At 44.5% G+C, this 27,484-nt stretch overlaps 1 protein-coding gene across 5 annotated transcripts in view; it reads right to left on the bottom strand.

Moving 5' to 3' along the window:
• Positions 1–13,006, bottom strand: part of TRAK1 (trafficking kinesin protein 1) — a 157,268-nt gene extending 144,262 nt beyond the window's left edge. For 3 of the 5 annotated variants that reach the window (XM_067005596.1, XM_059075851.2, XM_067005601.1), the window contains exon 1: positions 12,771–12,987. The gene's annotated coding sequence lies outside the window, so the exon portion shown is untranslated. Of the gene's footprint in view, positions 1–12,770 lie in introns of all 5 variants that reach the window. The other 2 variants (XM_067005597.1, XM_067005602.1) reach the window with 1 other exon arrangement.
• Between the last annotated feature and the right edge of the window lie 14,478 nt (positions 13,007–27,484).

Genomic DNA, 27,484 nt, shown 5'->3' with positions numbered 1-27,484 from the left:
CATCAGGCAAAAAGAAAATTCAGTAATACCAATTCTGTCTCTATTTAAAATTTTGATTTTTTTCATCACAGATTTCTTTACATTAATTTAGATATTTACTTGAAATATTGTACCAAAATACTATTGATATTGACAACTTAAATTTTTTGGCAACTCCCCCGCCCTTAAATTTTGTACTGTAGGCAAGTGCCTCAGTCACTTTAACTTAGCCCAGGTCCTAGCCCACAATAATAACAATACACCCTGGGTGAACCAATGAAGCAGAATAAACACCCATGCTCCCTGTCAGAGACTGGACAACAGCTGCCTTACGGACCATCTACTAGGGGTATGTATGTGTGTGTGTTCTAAATGACTCCCAGCGGAAGGGGGAATGGTATGAAAGCCACAAGTTCGAGCACAGTTAAATTCTGTGGAACAAATATTTTACATCATGTTGCATTAAAATCTAATAGTGGCCAAATTAACTAGAATCTTTTATTGTCTTACACATTCAGCTCCATTAATTTTTACTTACATATACACCTTATACAGTCAATACTTCCTCGGAGGTCACCACCACTATTCTGATCCTTATTACAGGATAGTTTTGCCTGTTTTTTTTGTTTTTTTGTTTTATTTATTTATTTATTTTTGGCTGTACCACGCGGCATGCGGTAGGCATCTTAGTTCCCCAACCAGGGATCAAACCTGCGCCCCCTGCAGTGGAAGCGCGGAGTCTTAACCGCTGGACCGCCAGGGAATTCCCTGCCTGCTTTCGAAAATGGAATCCTACAGTGTATAATTTTGTGTCTGGTCTCTTTTGCTCAATATTTTGCCTGGAACTTTCATCCATTCGTTGCATGGATTAGTATTTCATTCCTTTGTATTGCTGAGTAGTACTCCGTTGTGTGGATATACCAATTTGTGTATACGGTCAATAGTAATTAATGGACATTTGGGCTTCTTCTAGTTTGGAGCTATTGCTAGTAAAGCTGCTATGAACTGAGTAAAGAACACTGGTTTCTGCTGAGTATATGCCCAGAAGTGAATCACTGGGTCATAATATATATGCTCAGCTTTAGTAAATATTGCCAATGTTCCCAGTGTTTGTTCTTCTTTGCATGCGGTGCATGAGGATTCCAGCTGTTCCACATTCTCACCAGGGGTTGATATTGTCAAATTTCTTATTTTGTCCATTCTGGTGGGGCTGCAGAAGCATCTCTGCTAAAACAAGCGATTGCTAATTCCAAATTTACCATGATTGTATAGCTCCAATAGTACAAACCGTAAAACCTCAAGTAAGATGTACGTGAGTCACAAAGTGCAGAAAAATCTCTAATCAGAGCTCATTATTTCAGGAATTCATAAAAATATGGACACAAGCAACATGTGAGACAAACACACATGATGCTTGGCAAGGAAACCTGAAAACATTCATGAATACCACAGGAATTCTTACAGTCAACGTGTTACTGTAAGATGTTTACAAGGCTAAGCCAGCATCTCTTCTGAACCATGGAGAACCGAGTGATACAACTCTACAAGTAAATGCACACCTATTATGTATGAACGAACCCAAAGAACAGTTTAGCCCTTATCCTCCTTGGCCTCTCATAGCAGAGGGACCCTATGAACCCCACCTATCACCACAAGAACACTCTCTTCCAGCATTTCTGGTCTCCTCCTGGTCAGTCTCTGTGAGTGCTTCTACATGTGGTATCACCACTGTCCACACGGGGATAGCCCCCAGACCCTGACCTCACACCTAGATCTTTCTACTCAGCATCAGCCCCAGATGACCCACTGCCCTAAATACTTCCCCTTGGAAATCTCACGAGCACATCAAACTCAGCACATTCACCATAGGATCCTCCAGGCCTTCACCCCTGCACAACTGATTGATGTTAATCCAATGTGGAAATCTTGGCCCCATGCTTGACTCTGGCCCCCTCCCCGAACCCTACCACTATCTCCCCAAAGAGCAGGGCTCATCCCCTCAACATCACTCAAAGGAATCCACTTCTTTCCACCCACAATATCACTTACGACCCCAGGTGAAGTCACCACGCTCTCTCTCCCTGGGTAAAGCCAGGGCTTTCACTGCAGGTCTCAGTCAACCAGGAGGTGGATGAGGCCTGAGACCACATGCCATCCTGGGCACGTTCACCAAGGGAAAGCCAGCCACCTCCCCTGAACGACACCCCTGCCCTGCCACGGCTTTCTCTTAGGAAAGTCTACAAACTGCATCCCTTTTCCGCCCTTGTGAACAAATGTAGCTGCAACTTCAGAGTTTATGAGGGAAATTCTGAGACTTGATTATCCTCGTCATTCTCTGTCTTGCTGCCTCTTGCCAAATAGAGAATCCAGTATATTATAAACGATAAAGGTCTGACTATAAGATAACTAAACTCCCAGGAATATTTATTTTCTTTTTTCCCTTCCATAGGAGTATTATTTTTCTTCTAGTATCAAGAGACTTACCCAGCTAAAAGTTTTTCATGTCATGGATGGACCTAGGGATTATCATATTGAGTGAAGTCAGAGAAAGACAAATATCATATGATATCACTTATATGTGGAATCTAAAAAAATGGTACAAATGAACTTATTTACAAAACAGAAATATAGTCACAGATGTAGAAAACAAACTTATGGTTACCAGGGGAAAAGGGGGTAGGGATAAACTGGGAGATTGGGATTGACATATACACACGACTATATATAAAATAGATAACTAATAAGCACCTACTGTATAGCACAGGGAACTCTACTCAATACTCTGTAATGGCCTATATGGGAAAAGAATCTAAAAAAGAGTGTATATATGCATGTATATAGCTGATTCACTTTGCTGTACACCTGAAACTAACACAACACTGTAAATCAACTATACTCCAATAAAACTTTTTAAAACATAAAAAGATTTTCATGGTAACATTCAACAGTTGCTATGACATTCCTCTTGTATTTGTAAAGTAGTTCCTCGTTTAATAATACAAACTATTTTCCTACCTTGCAAGTATAGTATAAATACATCCACTGCATCAGCCGGCACTTTAGTCTATTTTCCCCATGATCTGCTTGTCGTTCCTTATCTATTGTCGTAGTAATAAGAATATTCTGCTTATTTTCTCAAATAGAAAGGTATTTTCTCAAAATTTTAACACCAAACTACACTTCTCCCTTTAAGAGACCTTTGAAATGTCTTGATATTTGGGGATTTCTCTAATACCTTGGGATTCTTGCAAAGTTAACCCTTTCTCCTCAGGGCCGAAGGAGGGAAGATAGTTGTCAGATGAACAAAAACCACAGCCTACATCACTGCCTTAGGTCATGGGGGCTATTCCTGTTAGTATCACAAAGATGAAGGCCAGCACATACCCCTAGGGCGTGGCACAGATATGTGCTCCAAAATTATTTGTGGATGAATGGATCATAAGGAGTTCAATAACAGCAACAATAATAATGGCTAACACAAAACGTTTACTGAGTTAAGCATACATATTAATTCATGTGATCCTCTGAATAACTATATGAGGTTATCATATAAGGTAATGATTCAGGAACTCGCTGTCATAAACAGTTCTTCGCTGGGTTTTACATATCTAGCCCTGACAAAGCACCAATTTTAAAGTGGGGAATAAAAAAGGAACACGGCTTCAAACACATCAACAGTATGGTCGTTTATCCAGACAAATTGTTAAATCTGGACATTTTTATTTTTTAACAAATGAAAAAAACAAGGCTATACACTACTCAGGTCCATAAAGCAAAACTTTACAATTCCCATAGTACTCAGCCTTTTATTGAAAACATTCTAGATACAAAGGTTGGAATGAAATACCCACCCTCCAGATAACAATCTTTTCTTCTCTGCAATGAAAGCCAGTAAGACAGTTGTCTCAGAAATTCTGCACCCAAATGTAGCACTCACAGAGCACCAGTGAGTCATACATGTAACAAATTGCTCATTTTCCTGCTCTCCACCTTTCCTCTAAATCATTACACTGCTATTCCAGAATCACAGGTTTGGTTTTTTGTTTGGTGCTTTTAATCCCCCATCACAAAGCTTACTAATTCCAACTTTGTTCCAATTTCGTAACTCAACAATAATCTGCCTGTCCCTTTAGTTTTAAGCAAACCTCCAATTTTCTTCCCAGGTTTGAAATTCTCCAATGAAAGCAAGGCCCACATATTTGGACTCCTCTTTTAATTGAGAGAAAAAAAAAAAAAAAGGCCCTTGATATTCTAACTGTGCTGCTAGATTTCTGCCAGTGTCAGACCACCAACACCCCACACCCACTGAAAGTCAAGGTCCAAGAGGAAAACCAAATTCTCTGTTGGAACCCTGTATTCAGAATCACAAAATGTAATGGATTGTCTTCCTGAGTTGCCCTTCTGTTTTATCCTCTTTGGTCCTCCAACTCACACACTCCAATTTCCATTCAAAATAAAAAAGGTGAGGGGAAAATGGAGGCAAAGACCATAAACACACAGACCCTAAAACACTAGTAGCTTCTAGAAACCTTATTAACCTAAATCCCACTATACTTGCTAAATAAATTAAATGTCATGTCCCCAGAGTTAAGCAGCAATCAGAAGCAAGGGCTGAAGCAGGAACTCCTGTTACCAACCACTTTTCAGGGATTCCCCACAGCTCAAAGCAAGGCAAAGACCATGGTTAGTGCTGGGAGGATAACAGAATGAAGGGAGAAAAGTGACTTGAAATAACCATGTCACAACCATTATGATGGCAATTATTTTTTTTAAAAAAAACAGAAAATCGGACTTCCCTGGTGATCCAGTGGTTAAGACTCCATGCTTTCAACTCAGGGCTCGTGGGTTTGATCCCTGGTCGGGGAACTAAGATCCCACATGCCGTGTGGCCAAAATAATTAATTAATTAATTAATTAATTAATTATACATAAAGTAAAATTTAAAAAAACAGAAAATCACAAGTGTCAATGAGGATGTTGAGAAATTGGAACCCTTGTGCACTGCTGGTGGGAATACAAAATGGTGCACTCACTGAGGATAACGGTATGGTGATTCCTCAAAAATTAAACACAGGCTTACCATAGGATACAGCAATTCCACTTCTGGATACAGACCCAAAAGAAGTGAAAGCAGGGACTCTAACAGTTGTTTGTACACCCATGTTCATAGAGGCATTATTCACAATAGCCAAAAGATGGAAGCAACCCAAGTGTCCAAAGATGAATGGGTAAACAAAATGTGGTACATACATAACAATGGAAAAACATTCAGTTTTAAAAAGGAGTGAAATTCTGGTACATGATACAACATGATAAACCTGGAAGATATTATGCTAAGTGAAATAAGCCAGATACAAAAAGACAAATACTGTATGATTCCTCTTATATGAAGTTGCTAGATATTCAAACTCATAAGAGACAGAAAGTAGAATGGTGTTTGCCATGGGCTGAGGAGAGGGGGAAAACGGGGAGTTAGTGTTTATTCAGTACAGAGTTTCACTGGGGTAAGATGAAAAAGTTCTGGAAATAGATGGTGGTGATATTTGTACAACAATGTGAATGTACTTAATGCCACAAAACTGTGCACTTTAAAATGGCTAAAATGGTAAATTGTATGTTATATTTACTTTACCACATTTTTTTAAAGAAACAAAAATGGTCACTGCATTAGGGATTTCCCTTCATCTCTCAGACTGGAGGACTTGGGCACCTCTAAGGGAAAAACAGAACTTGGCAAAGCTAGGTTATCTGCTCCCACACCCCACAGGAAGGGGCACGGCAGCCCTATGGCGCTGCACCTGCTAAGGAAGCAGGAGGGAAGATGGTAGGGTGAGGAGAAAGTTACATATACTGGGGTCAGATCCACTCACCTTCAATCTGCGTCCCATTCTGTCATTCTTGTGGTCTCCCATATTCACAGTGCACATAAGCCGGCACTTAAGATTTACTCTTCAAAGGGTAGGTAGGTGGATAGGTAGGTGGATAGATGGATGGATACATGGATGGACATTTCAACTACTTGGCTAGAATTTGGGGAGAACTGCCTATGACTGCTCTGGCATATTTTTAAGAACTCAAAACACCTCCCAATGTTGGGGTAGGGAGGGTAAACCACTGGCTAAATTTAGGGCTGCTTTTCTCACTACTGATTCAGAATGACAGTTTGTCCCTTCTCTCTTGGGTCCTCCAATCACACAGTTCATTGCATACAAGTGAAGGAAAGGAAGAGGTGGGTGTTGGGAAGAGAGTGGATTCAGCAATCTTTTCTGAAAACTCCAGCCCCTTTCTTTTCGGTGGAGGGCAAGGGGTTGAATCCAGCTTTGAGCACCAATTGTCCCCAGCAACGCAGGGAGCAAGTGTGTGCTGGTTACTTACTCTTCCCAACATACGAGAAGTCTGGCCTTGTGCTTCTGAAAAGCACATTCTGTGTAACCATGAAGGAATGTCTAACAATACCACCTGGAGACGTGATTAAAATGCAGATTCAGGGGCTTCCCTGGTGGCGCAGTGTTTGAGAATCCGCCTGCCGATGCGGGCGACAGGGGTTCGTGCCCCGGTCCGGGAAGATCCCACATGCCGCGGAGCATCTGGGCCCGTGAGCCATGGCCGCTGAGCCTGCGCGTCCGGAGCCTGTGCTCCGCAACGGGAGAGGCCACAACAGTGAGAGGCCCGCGTACCGCGAAAAAAAAAAAAATGCAGATTCAGATTTAGCAGGTCCGGGGCGGGGTGTGCCATTTTGCAGGTCTAACAAGCTCCCAGGTGATGCTGAGGCTGGAGGCCGACCCACCACACATTGAATAATAAGGCCTTACACTCCTGCAATCAGCTGGAACCATGACAGCAGGGACCAAAATCAGGCAGAAACAGTGAGAGTCAGGATCTCCCTCTAATAAGCATCACCCTCCTCACATTGCCATTCTCCACCCAGGCCACAGCCACTTGGTTCCACCATGAATCTGGACCCTTCATCACTTTGGGATAATTAGCCAAGCCATCTGCAGTCACTCACTCCCAGCTCTTTTCATCATACTGAAGACAACTGATGTTCCTGGAGGTCAAAGAAATTTTTGCTCCCCAGTCCCCAAGAAAAGTTTCCCCATGGTCCTCAAACAGAAACTGAAGGATGGCTTCTGCATTCATTGCTTACCTGCTCCTCTTGGCTAAAATGCATGATTCAATAATACAAGTGAAGCCAAACTATTTTCAACACTCTAGGGAGACATTTTAGCTTTGGCCACATCTCAAACTGGAAATTTTTTGTGAAGGACCATAATAAAAGGAGGCGAGCATACACTAGATCATGCCTCCTCTACTTTTTGCAAAACTGAAAAACTGAGAGCTTGCAGAATGCTACCATTAAAAAAATTTAAAAATCCAGGCCCACCCACAGTATATGCTGTTGATATTAAAGAACTGCCTGGAAGGACTTTTTTGATTTTACCAAAACATCAGAGGAACTGATGGAGAACCTCGAAAATCCTCTGGTTCTCCATATGCATGGATGCTTCTTCTCTCCAAACCTGGAGAAAGAAGAAAAAATAAAATCTCAAATTCCTATTCTAATTAGTATCTATTTTAAGAGCTGCAAATACACCTGCATCTATGTTATCAAATGTAGAATTTATCAATAGCTAAGCTGTGTAAACACAAGTCAGGAGACCGTGGCATTTTTTTTTTTTTACGGTCTTTTTTTTAAAAATAAATTTATTTATTTACTTATTTATTTTTGGCTGTGTTGGGTCTTCGTTGCTGCACGTGGGCTTTCTCTAGCTGCGGCGAGCAGGGGCTACTCTTCGTTGCGGTGCACGGGCTTCTCATAGTAGTGGCTTCTCTTGTTGCAGAACACAGGCTCTAGGCGTGCAGGCTTCAGCAGTTGTAGCATGCTGGCTCAGTAGTTGTGGCACACGGGGTTAGTTGCTCTGTGGCATGTGGGATCTTCCCAGACCAGGGCTCGAACCCATATCCCCTGCATTGGTAGGCGGATTCTTACCCACTGCACTACCAGGAAGCCCTCCAGTCTTCTAACTGAGATCACACACCTGGTTTTAGGACTTAATTAAGTTCAGGTTCTTGACGTCTCATTGCAGAAAGAATTCAGTGTGAGACAAAGTGATAGGTTAGAAGCGGATTTATTTAGAGAGAAACAAAGTCCAAAGACAGAGTGTGGGCCATCTCAGAAGGCAAAAGCACAACAGTGGCATTTTTTTAGTCCACATCACACTATCTACTAACTAAGCCTAGGCAATAGGAGAAGTACAATAAAGAGGGAAGGGCTCTGAATGGTATGCTAAAGGATACTCGTCAGAAAAAGTCAAACCACTTACTCCACATGTTCGCAGTTATTTTCAACTAATTCATTTTTCTTCTTTTTCAATTCTTTTATTTTTGGTTGCATTGGGTCTTTGTCGCTGCCCGCAGGCTTTCTCTAGTTGTGGTGAGCGGGCTACTCTTGGTTGCAGTGTGTGGGCTTCTCATTGCAGTGGCTTCTCTTGTTGTAGAGCATGGGCTCTAGGCACGCAAGCTTCATTAGTTGCGGCACGTGGACTCAGTAGTTGTGGCTTGCGGGCTCTAGAGCACAAGCTAAGTAGTTGTGGAGCATGGGCTTAGCTGCTCTGTGGCATGTGGGATCTCCCTGGACCAGGGATCGAACCTGTGTCCCCTGCATTGGCAGGCGGATTCTTAACCACTGCACTACCAGGGAAGTCCCTCAACTAATTCTTTTTTAAAAAAAAGATTTCAAAGCCCCCTGAATACCCTGAGCACGGTCTTCCTTAACATTCAAATCCAGATAATTTATATTCTGGTGGTTCTTTAATTTACTCAAATACCTATTTCCCCTAAAAAAATGGAGCATCCTTTTCAGATGTCAGTACAAAATCCATTTCCTCTGGGAAGATTACCTTCTGCTGTGAAATGTCCTGGCATATCATAAAATCTGGAACTAGAAGAGATCCTAGAAATAATCCAGCTCCAAGACTGTCAAACTGGGGTACAGGTGCTTACGCTGTGGGGAGCCCCCAGAGCCCCAGGGAAAATAAGGTGCATCTTCCCTGAGTGCTTTTTGACTCAAGGCAGCAATTTAAAGCATTTTTATACTAAAATACGTAAGATGAATCCTGCATTCCATTCTACATCAAAGGAATCGCTGAGGGCTTACCTGTTGGCACAGCTGTTAAGAATCTGCCTGCCGGCCTCACAGCACAGGGAGATCAGCTCAGTGCTTTGTGAGGACCTAGAGGGGTGGGATAGGGAGGGTGGGAGGGAGACGCAAGAGGGAGGGGATATGGGGATATATGTATATGTATAGCTGATTCACTTTGTTATACAGCAGAAACTAACACACCACTGCAAAGCAATTAAAAAAAAAAAAAAAAGAATCGCCCTGCCAATGCAGGGGACACGGGTTCAAGCCCTGGTCCAGGAAGATCTCACATGCCGTGGAGTAACTAAGCCCATGCACAACTACTGAGCCTGTGCTCTACAGCCTGCGAGCCACAACTACTGAGCCTGTGTGCCACAACTACTGAAGCCCACGCACCTAGAGCCCGTGCTCCGCAACAAGAGAAGCCACGGCAATGAGAAGCCTGCGCACTGCAACAGAGTAGCCCCCGCTCGCTGCAAGTAGAGAAAGCCCACCAGCAGCAACAAAGACCCAACACAGCCAAAATTAATTAATGAATTAATTAATTTCAAAAATAAAAGGAATCACTGAAGTAACACTGAAAAGTTGTGGAAATCTCAGGCTGAGCTCCCCAATCCCCCTTTCCAGGGTTCCTTTGCCCTGAAGGTTATGAGGGCAAGTTTCAGAAGCATGAAGAGAATCCATTTCCTAGGTTGAGACAAGGAAGCCAAAAGACTTTCTCAAGGCTGTAAGTGGCTGTCTGAAAGGTCACTGCCCCTAGATAGTCTTCAGAGAGATTTACAGTGCTTCTCACCACCACCCAGGTGAGTCTGGGAGCAGTCTTTCCGAGAATGCCAGACTAGAAGCACAAACAAGGATTTTAAGAGCTCGCTTCCCACCCAGTTCCACCCTCTTCTACCTCAGGTGCAGTATTAACAAACACATAATTAAATAGGCTTCTCAATGAATAATGAAGCCACACAGCCCTTCCCTTATAAACACATGTCAAACCCTTTCTTTAACCAGCTACACATCATTTGGTATTATATGTAGCTCAGAGGCACCTAGATTGACACATATGCTATTATTTACTGTCTGTTTGCTAAAACTTTGAATTTTTCAACAGTGCAGGTGGCCTCCATTTGGATACACCTAATAAGGCAAGTCAAAATAGGGAACATTTATTCAAAAGGAAGAAAAAAGAGTGGGGGAGGAACCAGAAGACCCATTCACAGTGTATCTCTATACAACAGACGCTCACCCAAGATAAAATCTAAGAACACACATGAGCCTTGGGCTTGGTGGAGATAGTTCTCTCCCTAACATCTGAATCTCCTAAAAGAACCATCCCTTTGTCCTCCCACAAAAATCATGGTGCATACCAAATACAGATGAGTTAAACAGATCAGGGTTCATTTTCAAAACCAAGGGTCATGTAATCATATATTTGAACAGGCTGGCCACTGTAACATTATCCTCAAGTTTATTAAGCTGCAAGGCTTGATTTAATACCTGCAACCCTCAATGAGTTTAAATAAACTCTTCACCTTCCAATGCCTTTCTCATTGGAGCCCTGTAGGAGAAATAAAGAACTGCCCCTTCAGGAAAAGAGGCCACCAACCTGCTTGCCTTCCTCGGCTGTCTTCTAGGCTGTATGGTGCAAAAGAATAATCAAGTGTACGAAAACACCAACAGCTGATGGGGCAGAGAAAGCCGAAGGTCTGCTACCCATCTTGGGAGCAGGCAGTCAAGATGGGAAGCCCAGAGGGTTAATTCCAGACTCATCTAACAATTACAGAGACCTACTATGTGCGAGGTCAGGGGTAGGGGCTCAGAAGAAAGTCCACCTCAGATGGCAAACAGAAAAATGTTGCTAGTTTGGAAAATGAAAGTTTAGGAGCTCCTCAGAATGTGAATAATGCTATTTTATTTTCAAAGTCCTTTTACAGGATCTGATTCAACCCTCACAATAAATCTATACGAAGGAAAATAACCGCTATTATATCTGCTATCTTATCCCCCGTTAGGGCTCAAAAATGTTACCAAGTCACAAATCTAGTCATGTTGGAATGAGACCTGAAAATCCTCCCAGGTCATTCAAACTTTTATAGACACTTTCATCAAAACACTCTTTAATCCTTACAACAGTCCAGTGAGGTTTGTTTGGGTTTTGTTTGTTTGCTTTAGGGGGCAATCCCAGAGAGGGGAAAGCCAAGTCAAAGAGGTTAAATAAGGGCCCAAGGTCACCCAGCCAACAAAGAGAGAGAAGAGCTGGAATCTGAATTCAGGTTCCCCACTCCAAGGCCAATGTCCTTTTTTAACACACCAGAGAGGAGTGTGAACAACACAGCCAGAGTGGAGACACCCTCCACGGAGAGCTGGGGATGGGAAACCAAACCCCACAGGTCCCTGGGGCATCAAACAGGAAACGGCTTGTGCTCAGGCCAAGCTGAAACCCAACTCTTGCCAAACCTGCTGCACACGGACATGGGCTTTCTACCCAGCTCAGCGTCACCCCTGAGCCCGGCTCAGCGCTCCAGGTGGCTCAGCCCATGATTCTCTGGGCACCTCTGCGATAAAGCTGGGGCCAGAGGTCGAAGGGCAGACGAGCGTGATCTTTCCAAGCCAAGAGAAAGAGGAAGGTGCCATCTGTCACTCCAGGTCCAACTCTCAACCTGCCGGCCAACCTGTCATCCTCCACTGGAACTTGAGACACCATACCCAATGCAGCCTGCCCAGAGCCCGCACTGCTCAGTCGGCCACCTCCCTCTCTGCTGCTCCTGTAGTCGGAAACCGGAAAGGACCCTGTTCCTAGTTTCCCTGGGGTCTGTCTCCCCCAACCCCGTAACCAAAAGATGCTCCACGGAAAGGGTACCCAGCCGGCCTACACACTCGCAGACACTGACAACGTCCACACATTTGTTTGAAGCAAACAAAGTTCTAGGGAAGCTTTTCGGAAAAAGTATTTTTTAGTCAGAGGCCTAGACATACTTAGGAGGCGCTCAAAGTGGACGCTGATTTCAGTTTCTGAACAAGTGCAGCGAAGGGTTCTAAAGCACGTAGACTGAACGGGTAGGGGCCATCCAGGGCCAGCCCCAAGAGCAGAGGGGCCGGGCTTTTGACCTGTACTTCCCTAAACAACTTTACAAAAGAAGCAGCAATACATTTCATTAAGTTTCTTGTTACCTGCAGGAGGCTGACCTTGGAGATTCGAAAAAAACTGAAAAAAGGCCAAAAAAGTGACAAAGTGAACTTGTTAACTCTCAGGATGGAAAGGAGGGGTCCTAAAAGCCATTTGTCTCGACCGAAACACTCTCAGAAGATGTAGTTTACGTTCGTTCTGCGGGTGAGTGGCAATCGGGGTTCAGCTCTCACTCCAGCCTGGCTCAGCTCGGGACTCTTTGAAGGTCGCCTCACTGTCACTTCAGAGTGCCGGAGCCCGGAATCCAGGCCAAGCGGCGTGACCGAGACGATGCACTACGGGCACCTTCCTGTGCCCCCCAGGACCTCCCGCAGGTGCGGCCGAGGCCAGAGGGGGCCGCCCCCGCAGGGTCCCGGCCTCTCGCCGCTACCACACCACGCATCCACACTCCCGGGACACCCGTGTCCTTCCCCACCCACCCCCGGGCCCGATACGCCCGAGGCACGGGTCAGCGGTCCACGGGCTTACCCTCCAGAGGCGCACGAAGCGCGGCCCCGTAGCAGGCGCGATCCCGGGGGCCTCCGGCGCGGGGCTGCCCGGGCGCTCGGCTCTCCTGGCCACCTCCTCTTCGTTGTCCTCGGCCGAGTCCCGGCCGCCCGGCGGCTCCGGTTCCCTCCGCAGCAGCCGGCCGGGCGGCACCGGGGCGCGCACACAACGGACTCGGCTGGGGCGCCTCCTCCTCCTTCTGCTGCCCGCCCGCCGACTCTGAGCTCCCGGGCTCGAGGTCCGAGGTTCCGGACGCGGGGTTCGTCAGGGCGCTCGGGCACCCCAGCGCTCCCTCCCGCGCCGCCCTCCCGCGCGCGGCCGCTCTCCTAGGGAGTCTCGCTCTTAGCGCGCGGCCGTCAGGGGTTCTGGGTGCGCGGGGACGGCGGCCGGGTGGGCCCCGGGGCGGCGGGCGGGGGCGCTGCTGTGGACCGGGGCACTGATGCGGGCGCCGCGGCGCGGCCTCTCGCCATGGCTCTCGGCGGGCGGGCGCTTCGCACCTCCCCTCCGCGCTGCCGTCACCGCCCGACGCTCGCCGAGCCCTCCCCTTCCCCCGGCCCCGCCTGCCGGCCCGCGCCGCCACCTCCAGGACGCCCGCCGGGCGGAGCGCGTCCCAGCGGCCCAGAGCCGAGGCCCTCCTACCTCGCCGGCAGGTGACCCGCTCCTGCGCCTTTACCCGCGCGGGGCCTGGAGAAGTCCCCGGCGAAATACCTGGGTCGGGGAAAGGTATCACACACCACCACCACCACTACCACCACCCCCGCCGCGAGCGCTTATTTACTTCTAGCACTTCTCCGTGTCCCTCCAGCCAGCCTAAGGGCAGGATGGAACTCACGCGGAGACTGTTTGCCGAGAACGCAGAAGTCCAGACGTTTCGTTCCTGCAGGCCGGGCCGTCCCTTAGGAAAGCAATCTTTAGTCTTAAATAAGGGTGGGACAGAGCCGGGAGGTGGGGGGAATATGGATGAACAAAATGCCACCAAAGGGTAAGGGAGGAGGACCGGTGTGTGGCGGATCAGGAAACGATCCAGGAAGTAAGTCCTCACAGGCTACTCTATTATGCAAATGACCGGTGGAAGGTTTAACGGGGAACAGCACGCATGACCTCATTTCCACTTGAGGCTGCTGAGTCTACGGCGTTGGCCTAGTCCCTGGCCAAAGGTCATAGAGGACATTGAGAGGACATGGAGAAGACTCAGACCAGAACCGAAGACCCAAGGAAATTAAACCATAGAAAACCTGGTTTCCAGTACTGGAAGAGTCAGTGTATAGTAGAGACTGGGTCAGGCAAGAATCATCAATGGATACTCACCCTAGGGGAGACTTTACTGGGGAGCAGATAGTTGCATGGATTCATGTGTTTTCCCATAGGTGGTTTAGGCTCATTAGTAGCAAGAGAGAAATATTCAATATACAAAGGCACAGGGAGACAGCACCTTGACCAGGATCAAAACTGACATCATTAATGAAAGCAGATGGATATCATGTCCTCAGAACACATCACCTATGCAGTATTTCCAGGAAGAATGCATAACCTGAATCTAATGATAATGAAACCCCAGACAAACCAAAATGAGGAATATCTATTAAAAGGGGGCAGGAGTTGTATTCTTCAAACATGTCAATGTCACAAGAGAAGGCTTGGGAAATGTTCCAGATTAAAGAGTGCTATAAAGTCGTGACAGCTAAATGTGATACCTGGTCCTAGACTGGATTCTTTTGGGGGGAGGGGATGCTGTAAAGGACATTCCAGTGGACAAAATTGGAATCCTGATAGTAGATTAAAGTACTGGATCAAAGTTAAATTTGCTGATGTTGATAATTTGTACTATGTTCATGTGTAAGAATATCCCTATCCTTGGAAATACACACTGCAGTATTGTGTAGGGGTAAGGGGGCATTCTGTATGCAACTTACCCTCAAATGATTAAGGAAAAAAATCTTGATAGAAAAATGATAAAGTAAATGGGAAGAATACTAACAATCAGTGAATTTAGGTACAGGGCGTATTGGAAAGTTTCTGTAAGTTTGAAATTATTTCCAAATAAAAAGATTTTGAGGGACTTCCCTGGTGGCGCAGTGGATAAGACTCCGTGCTCCCAATGCAGGGGGCCTGGGTTCGATCCCTAGTGGGGGAGATAGATCCCACATGCATGCTGCAACTAAGAGTTCACATGCCACAACTAACGAGCCCTGGCGCCGCAACTAAGGAGCCTGCCTGCTGCAACTAAGACCCAGTGCAACCAAATAAATAAGTAAATAAATATTTTTTTTTAAAAGATTTTGAAAAACCATCAAATGGGAGAAGAGATGAGGTGGGAGGAAGGCAATAAGTGGTCATAAAAAGACAACACAACGGATCCTTGTGGTTTTAGAGCTTGTGGCTTTAGAACAGGTGATAAAATTTATATAGAACTTACACAAGTACACATAAGTACAAGTAAAACTGGGGAAATGGAGTAAGGTGGATTGTATGAATGTCAGTATCTAGTTGTGATACCATATTAAGGTTTTGCAAAATGTTATCATTGGGGAAATTGGGCAAAGTGTATTATTTCTTATGACTGAATGTGAATCTACAATTATCCCATTAAAAATTTCAATTACAGGGAGTTCCCTGGTGGCTTAATGGTTAGGATTCCGGGCTTTCACTGCTGTGGCCAGGATTCAGCTGAGATCCCTGCAAGCCACATGGCGAGGCCAAAAAAAAGAAAAAATAAATTCAATTACAAAAAGAGATCAAACATATTCCAGGTGTACATAAATGAGCATGGCTGCCTGGGAATTCAAAGAGCAAATGTGCTGGAGCTGACTCCTAGTGGGTTTAGAGCAGACACACACAGCGAGGGTTTTTAAGGGAAAAAAACGACTATGTGAAGTATAACTGACAGATCAGGTTCCTACCAGTTCTGTAATTTAAGAATCCTAGAGCTGGGGGATCTTTGAGATCATCTAGTCCAACCTTCTCATTTTCAGGAAACTGCGGGCAGAAAAGTAGTACATGACCAGAGGAGCATCAAATTAGTGGTAGACCCATAACTACAACTCTTGTCTGCTGAACATGTGCAATGGTCTTTGCACCTTTACCAGCTGCCTGTCACTCTCTATATCCATGAGATTTAGTCAAGGTTGGTACAGAATTTTGAAGTCATTCATTCAGCCATTTGGAGTGTGACAGTGGCCTTGTGGGAGCAGGGTCCTGACATTTGGTTTCCAGCACCAGATGGCAGACATGTGGATCCCGCTCAGGAGGAGGAGGAGCCAATCTCCCTCTTGTACTCCCAGCTTGGAGGAAACAGGTGGCAAGCGGAACGCCTGGAGTGAGTGAGCCCCCACCCCCACCCCCCAGCTATGGGCCTTGAGCTACTTGGAGCTGCTGATAACCTGCCGCTGCTGCAAGTCAAGGGTGCAGTGCCCTGGGAGGGAGGCAGGATGGGCACACAGAAGAGAAAACAGTCATTGCCCTGGCGGGTCTCAGCCTTATCCAGTGTTAGCAGAGGTCTCTGCAACAGAAGTGACTCTGGGCTTCCCTGGTGGCGGAGTGGTTAAGAATCCGCCCGCCAATGCAGGGGATACGGGTTCGAACCCTAGTCCAGGAGGATCCCACGTGCCTCGGGGCAACTAAGCCCATGTGCCACAACTACTGAGCCTGCGATCTAGAGCCCGTGAGCCACAACAGCTGAGCCCAGGAGCCACAACTACTGAAGCCCGCGCGCCTAGAGCCCGTGCTCTGCAGCAGGAGAAGCCACCGCAGTGAGAAGCTGGGGCACCACAACGAAGAGTAGCCCCCGTTTACCGCAACTAGAGAAAGCCCGTGCGCAGCAATGAAGACCCAATGCAGCCAATAAATAAATAAATAAAATTTAAAAATACAAGTCACTCTGGCCTCCCTTAAGCCACAGAAAGCCACGCTATTCTTTCCTTTTGTCAAATCAAATCAAAATCAACACATGTTTGTTGATATTTGCCAGGCTCTGAATTAGTAACTGGGGGAAAATACAAACAAACAAAACAAACAGCAAAAAAAAAAACCCATATCTGATCCCTGACCTTTAGGAACACAAAATACAGCAAAGGTCCCAAGATGGAAATGTAGAAAATGATCTGACAAAAGAATGAAAATGCTAGCTCTGTAAGCTCGGGTTCTCCTCAAAAGCAGTGTTGGAGAAGGGCTTGAGGGCAGTGGTCACTTTGGGGAAGTGATCCTATGGAACAGGGGTGGGGAAAGGAATCAGGACCACACAAAACAGAGAGGGAGAGAAAGCCCATCCAAGGGTGCTTAATCTAGGTGGTCACCTCTGTGATCAACTGAGCTCAGTCCCACTGGGGGGCCCTCTGAGGAACTGCATAGAATGCAAGACAAAAGGAGGATACATCTATCCACCAGCTCCTATCTCTCATTGGTCCAGTGGATGCTGAGCAAAAAAGTAAACCAAGCAAGTATGACACAGGACATACATGCATAAAATGATGGCTGACTCACCAGCAAAAAAGCAGCCCGAGGGCAGGGATTTTTGTCTGCTTTATTCATTGCTACTTTCCCAGCACAAAGACCAGCGCCTGATTCATAATGGATTCCCAATGAATACATACAGAAAGGTTGAAATGCTAACTCAGGTTGATAATAGAAGACATTGTAAAAAAAAAATAGGAGCATAAGTGATTTTTTAACAATTTGTGTATGTATGTGTCTATTTGTGCCAGGTGTTGGATAGGCTAGAGTGACAGTATAGTGAAAACAGGTATAGTCCTGGCCTTATTGGACCTTTCAGGCTAGGAGAGGAGTCAGGTAACATGACACATACACACATATTGAGTTAGCTTGTGACAAGTGCTATGAAGAAAAGGATGCAGGCACTAGAAGTAGGTAATAGGCAGATTTATGATAGATTAATTGGTCTGGGAGGACCTGTCAAAGGAGATGACGCTTAAGTTCAGACCCAGAGGAATAGGAGCCAACCATGCAAAGGGGAGGGGGCAGCATGAGACAGAGACCCAGAGGCAACAAAAACTCTCAATAGCTGTATCTCTGGGGAAGAGCCAGACCATGGGCCTGTGATGGTTTTGGTAAGGAGAAAAGAGTTTTAGGTAAGGGAGTGATGGAGTGATGTGGTCAAATGCAGATTTTTTTTTTAATGAACAGTTTTACAACACTATGTACTGGTGTGTCAATAGATTGTTCATTTTTTAAAAATAAATTTATTTATTTTGGGATGCATTGGGTCTTCGTTGCTGCATGTGGGCTTTCTCTAGTTGCGGTGAGCAGGGGCTACTCTTTGTTGTGGTGCGCGGGCTTCTCATTGAGATGGCTTCTCTTGTTGCAGAGCACGGGCTCTAGGCGCACAGGCTTAGTAGTTGTGGCACTCAGGCTCAGTAGTTGTGGCTCACGGGCTCTACAGCACAGGCTTAGTAGTTGTGGAACAAGGGCTTAGTTGCTCCGTGGCAGGTAGGATCTTCCCAGACCAGGGCTTGAACCCATGTCCCCTGCATTGGCAGGCGGGTTCTTAACCGCTGAGCCACCAGGGAAGCCCCCAAATGCAGAGGGTATATGTGAAGGGTATAAAGAGGACCAGACCATCTCAGGGCCAGCCAGGGAGGCATGGCTTCCATGGCATCCACCTGTACCACCTCTACTGCCCACCAGTAATACCTCAGTGATGTGCTAACATGCCACTGTAACATAAGTGGGCCCCCCAAGTTCAGCTGGTAGAGTGTAGGGTTGCATAACTAAAGTTTCATTAAAATCAATATTTCTCAGTTTTACAGTTACTATGTGAAAAAAAAGGAAAAAAAAATATTTTCTATTCATTTCATAAAAATGTAGGAAATAGACCAATTATTACAAATAAAGTATCAGCTTAAACTGACAGGGAGCTCCCTAAATGATTGTGGGGTACTCACTTATAACCACCTCCTACATGTACATCTTCCAAGAAAAGAACCTGAACCTGGGCTTCCCTGGTGGCGCAGTGGTTGAGAATCCGCCTGCTGATGCAGGGGTCACGGGTTCGTGCCCTGGTCCGGGAAGATCCCACATGCCGCGGAGCGGCTGGGCCCGTGAGCCATGGCTGCTGAGGCTGTGCGTCCGGAGCCTGTGCTCCGCAACGGGAGAGGCCACGACAGCAGTGAGAGGCCCGCGTACCACAAAAAAAAAAAAAAAAAAAAAAAAAGAACCTGAACCTGCCACCATTCCAGAATGAGAGCAAAGGTCCAACTACATTATATCCACATTCACGTTATCTTTGAATGTCTTATCTTGGGGTTTTAATCTAACATTTACTGAGCACATATATGTACCAAGCAGGGTACTAAATGCTTTAATAATAACAGCTCATTGAATCCTCACAGTAACTCTCTGGGGTAGCTGTTATCATCTGCAGTTTATAGACAAGGAAATTGAACCTCAGAGAAGTTAATTAACTTACCTAAAGTCACATACTATCGACAAGGTCAGAATCCACTCCAGGTTTCTAGCCTCTTATGACGAATTAAACACATTGCTTTTGTTCCCTGCACATAAAGGAGAATCAACCTCAGTCTCGGAAGATGGGAAGAATGGAGAGGTGAGGATTTGGGTGGGAAAGGAATCCTATAATTAAGACATTAATGTTGATGCATTGCTCACAGATTCCTTAGAAGGAAAAAAATGGATTAATACCAATAGCTTCTTTATTGCATCTGGTGTTTATCTTGAAACTTTAAACACCATCTATGCATGGATAGCTTCCAAATTTATACTTCTAGCCCCGACTTTCCCTCCTGAACTCCAGACTTCAGAAGTTTATAAACAGACTTCCTACTTGATGCTGCCATTTGGATGTCCAATAGGCATTTCAGCCTTCTATGCCCTAACCTGAACTGCTGGTCTTTCCCCAATTTCTATTCTTCCAGGCTCCTAGGTTTCAGTTGCTCAAGCCAGAAACCTTGTAATCATTTTTAACTTCTCTCTTTTTTCCACCCCACACCCAATCTGTCCTCAAGTCTGTAGATTCTACCTTCAAAATATAAGCCAGAATCTACTTGTCACCACTGTCACTGTTTCCATCTTACTCCAAACCACCATCACCTCTCCCAGATTCCTGTAAGGGCCTCCTAAATCCCTGCCTGCTCCCCAGCCCCCATCTCCCCCACGGTCCACTGTCAACACAGGAGCCCATGTTCTGGAAAATGTGAGTCATATCATGGCTTTCCTCTTTTATTTTTTATTTTTATTTTATTTTATTTATTTATCTTTGGCTGCACTGGGTCTTTGTTGCTGCCCACGGGCTTTCTCTAGTTGTGGAGAGCAGGGTGGTCCACTCTTCACTGCGGTGCATGGACTTCTCATTGTGGTGGCTTCTCTTGTGGAGCACAGGCTCTAGGAGTGCAGGCGCGCGGGCTCAGTGGTTGTGGCTTGCGGGCTCCAGAGTGCAGGCTCAGTAGTTGTGGCTCATGGGCTTAGGTGCTCTGCAGCATGTGGAATCTTCCCGGACCAGGGCTCGAACCCATGTCCCCTGCATTGGCAGGCAGATTCTTAACCACTGCACCAGGCTGCACCAAGGCTGGGAAATCCCAGCCTTCCTCTTTTAAAACTCTAAAGTCTCCCCAGGGCTCTCAGTATAAGCAAGAGTCTTCCCAATGGCCCATAAGACCTACATGGTCTGCCCCCGACCTCATTTTCCTCTTTTCTCCAACTCACTCACTCATTCCAATGGTCTCCTTGCTGTTCCTTGAATGTGCCAGGGACACTCTCACCTCAGCACTTTGGCTCTGTTCCATTTGCCTGGAATACCCTTCCCCTCCTTGAACCATCTCATTTAATAGTGCCACTTCTATTCCCCTGGCATCCCACTTCCCTTGCCCTGCTCTATTTTCTTTCTTATTTAGCACATTTTAAAATATTATAAAATTTATTATTGTTTATTTTCCATCTCCTCTTTCTTGATTCATGAGGTAGACTTATTCCCAGATGTATCCTCAGCACAATATCTTGATAGTAATTGCTCAATAAACATTTGTTGAATGATCAAGCCTTCAGAATCTAACCAAAGATCAACATTTTATTGTTTAGGGGGTGGAGAATGTAGTAATTTTTGTTTTTCACATCAAACTTAAAAGATCTTGAGGATATGTCCCAAATATTCTTAGCTGTCTTTTCACAGCCCATTGTGAAGTGACCATCTATCAAAAACCTGCTAGATCCTATTTGTTTTCAAGATCTACATTATTATCCTTGGGGTAATGAATGTCCCACATTACTTTCTGATTATGGTAGAAAGGGACTTCTTATCTCCAAGTTCTAGGACTCTACGTTTCATTGGATGACTCTGTTGACACTGGCTAAACCTCCGGCTTTCATGGACTTGGAGCTCATCTAATCCTCTTTCTAAGCTAAAGAGTCCTAATCTCAGTTTAGCCTGATAGAAAACTACCTCTGTTATTTTAATTCTCTAGTTGCTCCTATCTAAATCTTTTCAAATTTATATGCCTTTCTGAGTTTCTGGTTTATATTTTAAGTGTGGCTAATATTATCCTAGATGCTTGTTTCCTAGTGCTGTGGGTATATGTTTTGTTTTATTTTCCCCTGAGCAAGGATTCTTCATCCAGTGTCCATGGGGGTCCCAGCATAGGTGTTGGGGTTAATTAATATTAGGGTGGACTAAAGTGATATAATAGGTAACACTAACATATAATGGCTGAACGCAATGCCAATTTTTTGCTCAAGTAACAGCCTAGAGTAATTCCAGATTGTTTCACAGACTTATTAAAGGACTTGGGCTAATTTTGGCTCTGCCGTCTTAGGTCACCCTGGGCCTGGCCATCTCAGTTAGAGGCTGGGGTAAAGAGCATGGAGGAGGTTTTATGAGTCAGGCCTGGCAGGGGCACACATACCACTTCCACTCAAATTTCACTGGCCAGAGGTCCTAGGGACATAGCCACACTTAACTGCAAGGGAGGCTGGGAAGTGTAGTCTAACTGAACAACAAAGAAGAAGGGGAAAATAGATTTTGGTGCTCAGCTAGCATTTTCTGCCAAAGGGGGGGTCTGAGAAATGGACACATGCGCAAAATATATTTTTTATTCCATTTGTTTTGTGCCATTTTGAAAATTATCAAGAAAATTTGCTTCATCAGTTAAAATTATAAGCTTATGCTTCACCAGGAAGCATGAAGTTATATGACTGGCCCAGCTCGGTCACATGACTGTAAAGACTTAGGGTTGCCATCTGTTACTCATGAACAGTGCCAGTACATATGATCCGGCAAGGTACAAGCATCATCATACCATCATACAGTGTTATGACATCTGAAATAATTTCTTGTTACTAAGAATGGAGTAAAACCTGCTGTGAGGGACACTCTTGGGGCTCTATCCACATCCCTTGTGGCCCTACAGTTTCGTGCAGCCAGTACCAGCTGCCAGCCCCTGCATCTCTTTCACTGTCTGCCTGCCCTGGCCACTGAAGGCTGCTCTGCTCAGTACAGTGGCCTGGAAGTTCTGGCGAATCGATGACCTTGTACCAGAAGTTCCTCTGTCCCTTAGGGCAATGTATGTTTTATGCTGGCTGCCAGAATCCCTCCATGTGATTAAGTTCCAGTTATTTTTGCTTGTTTAAACATCCTTCATTGGCTATCCTCCTTCCCCTGTCTCACTTCTCTTCTCTCCTGCCTATGTTTCCTGGGATCACCAAATAAATTGCTTGCATAGCTCTGGGTCTTCTTCTGGAGGAACCCAAACTAAGACACCTATCCTGCCATGAGTATTACGCATATTAGTCAGTGTTTGTGCTCAGAACAGATTATATTGGAAGCCATCAAAGCAAAGAAAAGAGCCTCAAAGAAAATTCTTTAGCCACTCTGTGATTATGTCACAATAGAAGGGAGGTGAGGAGAGGCAGGGTCAGCTGTTTCCGCACTGCAAGGTCTCTGAGAAGAAAACTAAAGTAACAATCTTGCACTGCTCAGCACCATCAAGTAGAACATTTTCCTCCTGGTGTTACTAAGTTTATTGCATTTAGCAAAATAAAGCCATTGACCCAATATTAATAGATTGCTGTTTTTTTGACTGGGCCCTAGGAATAAAGAACCAATAAGAAACAAACTCCATGTAGGGTATACTAACTTGGCAAAGCCACAGCTGAGTTAAATGATGGAATAAGGTGGCGAGACACAGTTTAACTTATTCCTCCCAAGTCCACCGCACATGGACCAATTAAATGGAGGATGCAGCTGCAGCAGTCTCTTAAAGGAAGATGCCAGGCGTTAGCTGAGTAGACAAAGAAGGACTTTCGGGAATGGAACGAAGTGCTCATTCCTTTCATTTTACTTGAATCACCCCATGGGACAGGACACAAAAGCCTCCTCGTCACATGGGATGACATTATTGCCAACAAAAGCACAAAGCCCAGGGCAAAGTGCAGGAGTGCCTACTTCCGAGCATCTTGGACATTCTGAAGAAAGCGTGAATCTTTTTCCTGAAAAGTCAAACTTGAGTCAGTTTCCATTCAGAAACCTTGTTTGAAGCAGCCTTCAAGGTCATACATCCCAGTGTCAAGCAGGAAAAAAATGACACACTATTCGAAGAAACTTGATTAAGCCATTGTTTCCCTTTTTCCCCCTCTATTTCAAAAACTTGTTGGATAGAACACATTTTTTTTGATTCTTTTCCACCCCCTCTCAATTGGTTTGAAAGTTTTGCAAACTATTTCTATTTCTTTAATATTTACCCTTAAAATTTTAACAAATTTATATTTCTTTAAAACAGGACATAATCTTACTTGAGGGTGTACTCTAGGAAAACAAACAAGAATGAACACAAGTAAAGAACGTAATCGTTCACATGCAAAACATGAGGATAAAATACAATATGTGCCTGGAGCATCTGGGAGTGCCAGCAAGTAAGAAGTGCTCAAAACACAAAACCCAACCCAACCCACAGTAATAGGGTATGTCAAAGGGCACAGGAGTTGACTGAAAGAGCTTCCAAAGGCCAAAGCTGAAATAATTTGAACCACAAAATAAAGTAGTATTGGATTATAACCCAAAGTACAAAATAAATAGCCATGAATCCACACTGATATAGATAAATGATTGAATAAATAAATACATGGGGAAGCAGAGACAAATTTCTCATGCAGAAGAATTCCAAATAAAGTGTGTAGATCTCTACTCTCAAGTGGGTGGTGCACAGCTAAGTGTGGACTGCACATAGTAACTTTCTTCAGAGTACAGCATAGAAAGGGGGAAGAAATCACTGTACGGTGGAAAAACCTGATAACCACCAGTTCAGCTAGGTAATCAAGGTTTTCAACAGTGATAAGTCAGGTTGATAGTATGTAATTTTGATAAGATGTGATGAGAATGGCACTTTGCCTCAGTGGTCATCCTCTCCCAAACCCACAACCCCAGTCTAATCATGAGAAATATATTATAAAAATCTCACTTGAGGGACATTCTAAAAATATCTGACCAGTACTCTTCAAAACTGTCAAATTGGGACTTACCTGGTGGCACAGTGGTTGAGAGTCCGCCTGCCGATGCAGGGGACGCGGGTTCGTGCCCCGGTCCGGGAAGATCCCACATGCCGCAGAGCGGCTGGGCCCGTGAGCCATGGCCTCTGAGCCTGCGCGTCCGGAGCCTGTGCTCCGCAATGGGAGGGGCCACAGCGGTGAGAGGCCCGCGTACCGGGAAAAAAAAAAAAAAAAAAAATGTCAAATTCATCAAAAACAAGGAAAATCTGAGAAACTATCACAGCCAAGAGCAGCCTAAGGAGACACAACAGCTAAGTGTAATGTGGTATCCTGGATAAGATCCTGAAACAAAAACAAAGAACATTCAGTATAAACTCAGGATATCTGAATAAAATATGGACTTTAGTTAATAAGGTATCAATATTTTTTCATTATCAGTATTTGTGAAAAGTGCACCACAGTAATATGAGATATGAATAATAGAGGAAACTGAGTGTTGGTCATATGGGAACACTTTTACTATCTTTGAAATTTTTCTATGAATCTAAAACTATCTTAAACTAAAAAGTTTACTTCAAAAATAGTGGTAAACATTGAAATTGGTATAATTTAAGGTCTAAATAATTTTAAATAATGTGATGAGAATGTTTAATGCATTGGTTCTTAAACAGCCATTTCCATTAACAGTATTATTTAAATGTCAACAAAATGAATGACTTGAAATTAAGATATAATTTCTGCAAAGTCTGGACCGTTATGGGAGAAGGAAGAAGTTGGAGAAAGGAGATCAGTCTAAAGGTTTCATGCTGTGTAAGGTATGATTTTGATGGAGAAAGGTAAGGTTTTTTTTTTAGATATTAGGGGTTATTGCTAGAGAAACTGAAGTATAGCTGTAGAACATTCAGATCAGTAGAGGGGAACAGTAATAAAGTCGAAACAAAATATGACAAGAATAAGGGCAATGAGTAACCCATGGTCAGAAGAAACATTAAAAGGTAAATCCTCCTTTAGAAAGAGAAGACTCTCAGGGTGAAGAAACAAAGTCCAACTTTCTGGTGTTTATGAAAGACACACCCAAGAGAACATGATTTTTAAAAAGTTGAAAGTAATGGGAAGGGCAAAAATACAACAAAAGAATGCACAATAAGTTAAGAAAAGAAAAAATAAAGAGAAACCACAGGTGACTATTAATATGGCAGCAGTGTCCTCAAATTCTGTACACCTGCCTTTCTCAGTCAGCTCACATACAACCCGAGTCCACATCTGGCCTGAGTGCAATGAGTTGTGCCCTTCCCCCCAGTAAACCTGAGGATCCTGAAAACGTCACATTTTCCAAAAATCCATCCCATTATTCTCGTCACTTCTTGTGCTGGGCCTCTAAATGACCCATTGCAGGCCCCTTGGCTCTGCAGATCTCACTAGCCAATACCACTTTGAGGCCCCCCAACTGTCTGCCTGAGCACAGCTAATATAAGGCTGTCATGTTGAATTAGAGTTGACTAAGATCTGCGGATAGTAATTACACGTTAGCCCAGTTAACCAGATGGAAAGACTCGATGTTGTGATATGTCATTTATCCCCAAATTAATCCATGAATTTTATGTAATTCCAATCAAATGCCAAAGAAATCTTATTTTAAGGAAATGACAATATATCCTAAAGTTCATATGGAAGAAAAAATACATAAGAATATACATGACAATTAAAAAGACAATCAAGAGGTACTAATTTTGACCAGAAAGCAAAATATGACATAAAGTGACAGTAATTAAGAGGTTATTTCTGTCATAAGAATAGAAGAATTGCACAGAACTGAGAGCAGAAAAGCAGAATAATGTATCTGTGAGATTTTAGTTTTATGGATAACAAGACACTATTTTCCCCTCATTATAGTAATCTAGATTCTTAAGGGTCCTGGATAATCAAATAGAAACTATTTTACTGGAAGAAAACTGTATTAAGTTTCATTAATCCTATGGTGCCCACTGTGACATGGGTTTTAGGCAAAATCTTGGGACAAATCAGAGAAAACACTTTTCAAAAAAACCACTTTTCTCTAAGTGTTCCAGTCTTCTCTAATTTCTTCTTTGTTCTTCTTCCTCTTTTTTTTTTTTTTTTTTTCGGTACTTGGGCCTCTCACTGTTGTGGCCTCTCCCACTGCGGAGCACAGGCGCCAGGCGCGCAGGCTCAGCGGCCATGGCTCACGGCCCCAGCCGCTCCGCGGCATGTGGGATCCTCCCGGACCGGGGCACGAACCCGTGTCCCCTGCATCGGCAGGCGGACTCTTAACCACTGCCCCACCAGGGAAGCCCCTTCTTCCTCTTTTTAAAGAGACGACCCTGATAATATATCCCTAGGGGCCTCACTTCATCCTTAGAAATTCCAAGATTAACATCCACCACCAATAAAACCAGCCGTTTTTTTAAAAAAAGTTATATTATAAAAAATTTCATATATAAAAATAGAATCATAGGGACTTCCCTGGTGGTCCAGTGACCAAGACTCCGAGCTCCCAGTGCAAGGGGCCCGGGCTCGATTCCTGGTCAGGGAACTAGATCCCACATGCCGCAACTAAAGATCCCATATGCCGCAACGAAGATCCCGCATGCCGTGATTAAGACCCAGCACAGCTAAATAAATAAATAAATATTTTTAAAAAATAGAATCATATAGTGAGCTTGATGTATATTCACCACCAGCTTCAAGAATTATCAGTGCAGAGCCGATCTATCTCTATCCTCAGACAATCCCCTCATCCCTTGAATTCTTTTGAAGTAAATCCCAGTCCCAGACATCATATAATTTCACTCAGAAACATCAGTGTTACAATTGGGGCAAAGATTAGACTTAGGGTTAAGGTTAGGTCTAGGGTTGCAACAGAGTGAGTTTTAGCGTTATGGCTTGGGCGTGGCTTCGGGCATTTGTTAACCTTAGGACAAAGAGAGCCATAGCACGGACGTAGGGCTAAGTCCAGTGTTATAATTAGGATTAGGGTGAAAGCCAGTGGAATGCTCATATGGTGAATGTAGTAAATGTTCTTGATTTCACACCCAGGTTTTCTTGCCTGGCTAGTGTGTGCATCCTCCATTCACTTCCTTCTTCTGAAATTTACTCTTAACTGTAACAACCTCAACCCTGGAAATTCGGTTGCCCATCCCTAGTAGCCTGCAGTCACAGTTTGACTGCTACAGGCATTCTAAAGTGACACCCTTGCCTCAAGGTGGGACCAGCTCTGGGGGGCAAATTTTGGT

The sequence above is a fragment of the Kogia breviceps genome, chromosome 10, assembly GCF_026419965.1.
Source record: "Kogia breviceps isolate mKogBre1 chromosome 10, mKogBre1 haplotype 1, whole genome shotgun sequence".
NCBI lineage: Eukaryota > Metazoa > Chordata > Mammalia > Artiodactyla > Physeteridae > Kogia > Kogia breviceps.
This window is presented reverse-complemented; position numbering and strand designations above follow the sequence as displayed.